Source organism: Chrysochloris asiatica, unplaced genomic scaffold (genome assembly GCF_000296735.1).
Source record: "Chrysochloris asiatica unplaced genomic scaffold, ChrAsi1.0 scaffold00259, whole genome shotgun sequence".
NCBI lineage: Eukaryota > Metazoa > Chordata > Mammalia > Afrosoricida > Chrysochloridae > Chrysochloris > Chrysochloris asiatica.
The window spans coordinates 623429-629428 of record NW_006408777.1 but is presented as its reverse complement, the minus strand read 5'-3'; the positions used below and the strand labels follow the sequence as shown (position 1 = coordinate 629428).

General features: G+C 39.9%; 1 protein-coding gene across 1 annotated transcript in view; it reads left to right on the top strand.

Moving 5' to 3' along the window:
* The window catches only part of CA8 (carbonic anhydrase VIII), a 187988-nt gene that overhangs the window by 115454 nt on the left and 66534 nt on the right, over positions 1–6000 (top strand). The gene's annotated exons all lie outside the window — the stretch shown is intronic.

Sequence of the window (6000 nt, the reverse complement as noted above, 5' to 3'; positions counted from 1 at the left end):
AAAACACCGGTGGCATAGCCCTCAGAATCACAGCAACTCAAACCACCACAGCACGCCAGATAGACGAGTGGTGGCCGTTTGGTTTTATGTCTGTACTGTCTCTTTAAATTTCAGTGTCAATCTTGATACAATCCTGATATAATCAAGATATATAAGGTATAATCAAGATACAATCAAGATGTTCTCTCCTAATCCTATGAATCCTGGTACAATCGAGATAAACTTTCCCAAGATGGCGGCTCCTGGAACAGCTGAGTTTCTTGATCCAGAAAATAATGAATTTCTGTATTTTCCTGCAAATTCCCCAGCTATAAACCCTCTGAAACTCCAAACATACCTTTATATTTGTTACAGAGTCCCAACACCAACTCATGCGTCCCTTGATCCGGTATAAGGAATAGGAAATAAGCAAATTGGAGATTTTTGAATAGGGGAAACATGATGAAGGTTTTGTTAAAGAGAGGTTAGTTAGGCTTTGTAATGCAAATGATTATGGACCAGGAAAGGGTTTGGTGAGGTTGGAGATGAAGGGGTGGGAATTCCCAATTGTCAAACTTGGGAGTTTTGGGGCTCCACTGAGTCCAGTGAGAGGGCCTTAAAGGGAGTTGATGTCTGGTCTGGAAATTTCCCACTTGAAGTGACAGGAGAACTCTTCCAGGTATGTCCATTAAGTATTTGAAGCTAAAGAGACTTCATAAAACTTGTGAGTGCTTAGAGTTTGAGAGATACCTGTGAATCATAGTTGTCTGCTCAGTTTTTACTCCTGTTCCCATTTTTCACCATTCATTTTTGTGTATTTTAATGCTCTCATGCTATTAATGTTAATAACAAACTTCATTTATCTTAAATATAGCTTTCTATTAGGTTGCTATGAAATCTTCAAACATTTTTCTCAATGACAAATCATAAGTCTAAGACTTGTTACAATTTTCTAACTTTACAAAATTTATCTATTGCTGTGAGTACAGTACGATTAATGTTTCACAGGTACTAATGGACTCCTGGTGTGGTGCTGTTGGATCAGCACTGGACAGTGAACCACAAGGTTGGCAGTTCAAATCCACCAGCTGCTCTTCAGAAACCCAATATAGGGTTGCTATGAATTGGAACTAACTCCATAGCCTTTAACAACAACAATGCTATTATAATTAAGTGCAGGAAATTTGCATTTATGTGCTCTATAGCAAAACTCAGAGTCCTGGTGTGCTGCTATAGGATAAGTACTGGACTGCAAGGTCAATTTGAACCACAAGATCAGTGGCTCAAACTCACCAGCTGCTCCTCAGAAATCCTGTGCAGGGTCACTGTGCGTCAGAACTAACTTGACAGGACTTAACAACAACATAGCAAAACTCAGCAAACTATTTTCTCTAAAACTCTAGACAGGAGCTTTATAATTGTTATCATTGTGGCCAGATATTTTTTTTAAAAGAAAGAAATAATGCTGACAGAGTGATAATGAATCTTTGTGGTAGGGAAAGGAGGGAGAAGAATACTAAGGAGTAAGGGAGACTGTGGCTTTTAATTGTTCTAGAAAGCCACTTTCTTCTCCTCTGACATATCTAAGTTGGGAGAAAGCCAAAACTGTTTCTTCTTTAAGGGCTCACTTTAAAGGGATTGTTTCAGCCATTCTTTTCATTCTGTTTTTTAACTACTACTGTTGGTCACCATGGTATGAGGTTGGGTTCAAACTGCAAGAGGCAGCCCCTCTACTACTTGCTTTACAGTGTATTTGCAAATACCCAGAGAGAAGCAATAAAGTGATTTGCAAATTACAGAGAGGGAATCAAGCAAAGGATAGGCACAGAAGGTTTGCTGGGAACCAAGAGTGTTCCCTGAGACCTGCTAAGGATGGTTTAGGCTACTGAAGGCAAAAAATATGCTAAGAACATAGATAGGAAGAGAACCTCTGGTAGCATAGTGAATTGGCCTGAGATTTTCAGGGTCAGCAGTTCGAAACCACCAGAGGGACTGTGAATAAAAGCTCACTTACATTAAGGAGTCCTGGTGTGGTGCTGTGAGTTAATGTGCCAGACTGCAAAGCCATTTGAACTGCAACGTTGGTGATTCAAGCTCACCATCTGCTCCTTAGAAACTATACAGGGTCACTATGGGTGGGAACTGATATGAGGGCATTTAACAACAACAACAACATACTACTAAAGGAGACAGAGAACAGAGTGTAAGATACAACTGTGCTAATGCTGCAGAGAGACTGGTGCTCACAGAAGATGGTGTCTTGTGAAGCTCATAGAGCCTAAGGTCTGTGCATCTAAGGCAAGAATCTGACTGTTACATTAATCTGGATGTCTTCTTATGTTAGCATGTTGCCCATCTTACGATGGAGTTGAAGAGTGTGAAGTGTTCCCATCTCTCTGTTCTGCCCTCTGCTGGTATCACACACCCCCTAAAGCACATCTGTAACGTTAGGCTATGAAACTGGTTTTTGGAGTCCAGTTTTCTGGTTGGAGTCCTGGTGTAGTGTTGTGGGTTAATGCACTGGACTGTAAAGTTGGTTTGAATTACAAGGTTGGCAGTTACTCACCAGCTACTCCTCAGAAACCCTGTATAGGGTTGCTATGGGTTGGAACCAACTTGATGGCAATTAACAACAACAGCAATCTGGTTGGAACTCTCCTAAGTCCATTCATAAGTCCCACAGATTTGGTGACAGTGGTGGGATTCCTTATTTTCCAATAGTATCATGTGCCTTTTGATCCAAACCCACTTGCCTGCTGACACTTTTGTTTAATCACTCTTGTCCTGCTTTGGTGCTGTAATACGCTCTGGACTGCTAACTACAAGGTTTGGTGGTTCAAACCTACCAGCTGTTCCCTGCTTCTCTGTACAAGGTTGCTATGTATCAGAACCAACTCAAGGGCACTTAACAACAACAACATACTTTATTCAAATTTCCTTAGTTTCTATCTAATATCTTTTTTGCTGTTCTAAGATCTCAGGGAGGAAGTCCAAAGTGCATTGAAGGAATTGGCAAAGAACCAGGTACCAGGAATTGATGGAATAAAAATTGAAATCTTTCAAGAAAGTGAGGCGGCACAAGAGGCACTCACTCATCTCTGCTAAGAAATTTGGAAGACAACTATCTGGCCGACTGATTGGAAGAGATCCATATTTGTGCCCATTCCAAAGAGAGGTGGCCCAACGAAATGCAGAAATCATCAGACAATCTTTTTGATATCTCAAGCGAGTACAGTTTTGCTAAAGGTAATACAGAAACGGCTACAATCATACATTGACAAAGAACTTCTAGAGGTTCAAGCTGGATTCAGAAGAGGCCGTGGAATGAGAGATATCATTGCTGATGTCTGATGGATCTTGGCTGAAAGCAAAGAGTATCAGAAAGATGTTTACCTATGCTTATTGACTACACAAAGGCTTTCAATTATGTGGATCATGACAAGCTATGGACAACATTAAGAAGTATAAATATTCTAAAACACTTAATTGTACTTCTGAGAAATCTGTACCTAGACCAAGAAGCAGTTGTTCGAACAGAGCATGGGAACACTGAATGTTTTAAAATTGGGAAAGATGTGCGACAAGGTTGTATTCTTTCACCATACTTATTCAACCTGTATGCTGAACAAATAATACAAGAAGCTGGGTTCTGTGAAGAAAACCGTGGCGTCAAGATTGGAGGAATCCTCATGAACAACCTGCGATATGCAGATGATATAACCTTGCTTGCTGAAAGTGAAGAGGACTTGAAACATTTACTGATGAAGATCAAAGAGCACAGCCTTCCATATGGATTGCATCTCAATGTCAGGAAAATAAAAATCCTCACCACTGGACCAATAAACAACATTCTTATCAACGGAGAAAAGATTGAAGTTGTCAAGGACTTCATTCTTCTTGGATCAACTATCAACACTCAAGGAAGCAGCAGTCAAGAGATCAGATGACGTATTGCGCTGGGCAAATCTGCTGCACAGGAACTTTTTAAAGTATTGAAGAGCAGAGATGTCAGCTTGAGGACTAAGGTGCACCTGAGCCAAGCCATGGTATTTTCAGTAACCTCTTATGCATGTGAAACTTGCACAGTGAATATGGAAGTTCATAGAAGAATTGATGCCTTTGAATTGTGGTGTTGGAGGAGAATACTGAAAGTGCCATGGACTGCCAAAAGAACCAATAGATCTGTTTTGGAAGAAGTGCAGCCAGAGTGCTCCTTGGAGGCCAGGATGGCTAAGCTTAGTCTCTCATACTTTGGACATGTTGTCAGGAGGGAACAGTCGCTGGAGAAGGATGTCATGCTGGGTAAGATGGAGGGTCAGAGGAAAAGAGGAAGATCCCCAAAGAGATGGATCAGCCAGGTGGCATCATTGATGGCGTCAAGTGTGGCAGCGGTAGTGAGGTTGGCCCAGGATCGGACATTGTTTCGTTCTGCTGTGCACGGGGTCTCTATGAGTCGGTTCCTACTTGATGGCACCTGACAACAACAACAACAACAGCAAGATCTCATCTATTTATTTAGTTGTCTTCTCAACATGATTACTCTTTGCTGTGACAGCTTCTTAGATATACCTTGTTTCTGATGACCTTGGCAGTTCTGAGGGGTGCTGGTCAAATGTATTGTAGGATACCCTACTGGATGTTTGTATCATGGTTTTCTCATTATTAGACTGGGGTCATTGGGTATTGGGAGGAGCTAATGTGCCCCCTTCCCATCACTGTGGACGCTAACCTGGATTAGTTGGCTGAGACTGTGTTTGCCACAGTCACTTGCCTTCTCACACTTCCACACTTGATCTTTGGAAGGAAACCTTTATGTGCAGCTCACACTTAACAAGTAAGATTTAAAAATTTTTAAACATACAAAAAGTATGAGGAGTTTTTGAAGAACAGATGAGTGATGTTATTGCTGAATGTGAGGAATGACTAAAAAATGCTGTTGTTTTTTGGTTGTTTTGTTTGTTTTGGGACAAAAGTACCCCATAATGTTGCTATGAGAAGTATGATATTTGAACTTTGTAATTTGTCAAGTCAGAATACATCCCAGTCTTGGGCCAAGGCTGTGTTTGTTAGTCTAATTCAAGCAGCCAGTTCTAATTTATATCAGTAAATCTTCCATGTTATTGTTAGAGCCAGAAGAGAAATGATGAAAATTAACATGTCTTTCATTATTAATCAAAAGGTTATAGAACATTGTTTTCTTAAAGGAAGTGCCTGGACAATTATACTTACTGAGTGTTTACAGTTTATGTGACTTTTTCACGGTCTGACCTAGTCTTTTCCAGGTTACCATTTCTATTGTGGTTGGAGGGCTTTATGCATTCCCTGTAGTGGTCGGTTTTATCATCTTGAATTCTGGTTCGACAAATTCAGTAATAGAAAAATGAAAGCTTTTTGTCAATCCTTTTGATAATTTCCCTGAATGTTTTAGTATGACAAAATGACATGGTAATCAAATTTTGCCTATGAAAATAACTTGATTAAAAACTACAGTGATGAAAATACTATTATAATAAGAACCTTAGTGGGCATTGATTTTCACACAGGGGATTGGATTTGTCTTTGCACAAAGTTTTTATCAGTGCAGTAGGAGCCAGTGTATATTCTAGATAAACCTGAAAATTACAAAGTGTGATGGGCTCTGAGGAAGGGAGTTGTTTGGAGAATTAGTCTAACATTGCTTCACAGATAAAAAAATTAACTCCAGCGTAGGAAGTAGCATTTTAGAAATTTACATTGGCATTTGTTAGTTTGCCATAGTTTTTTAAGAAATAGGATACTGTCTCTAGATTTTAGAACAGAGTTAAAATAATTTGCCAGGATTCGAGACTGGCTTTATAAATTTCTTGCTAAAACTCCTTGTATTATTTGAATGAGTCTTGTGTTTGTATCCAGATCTGGAGTTGAGATTTGGATGGAGGAGGGGTAGGGAAGGATAACATTTCAGGAAAAGTGTGAAATTTACAGGTCAGTAGGCTTTACTCTTGATCAGATTGAAAACTGGACTTGACAAGCAGTTATCAA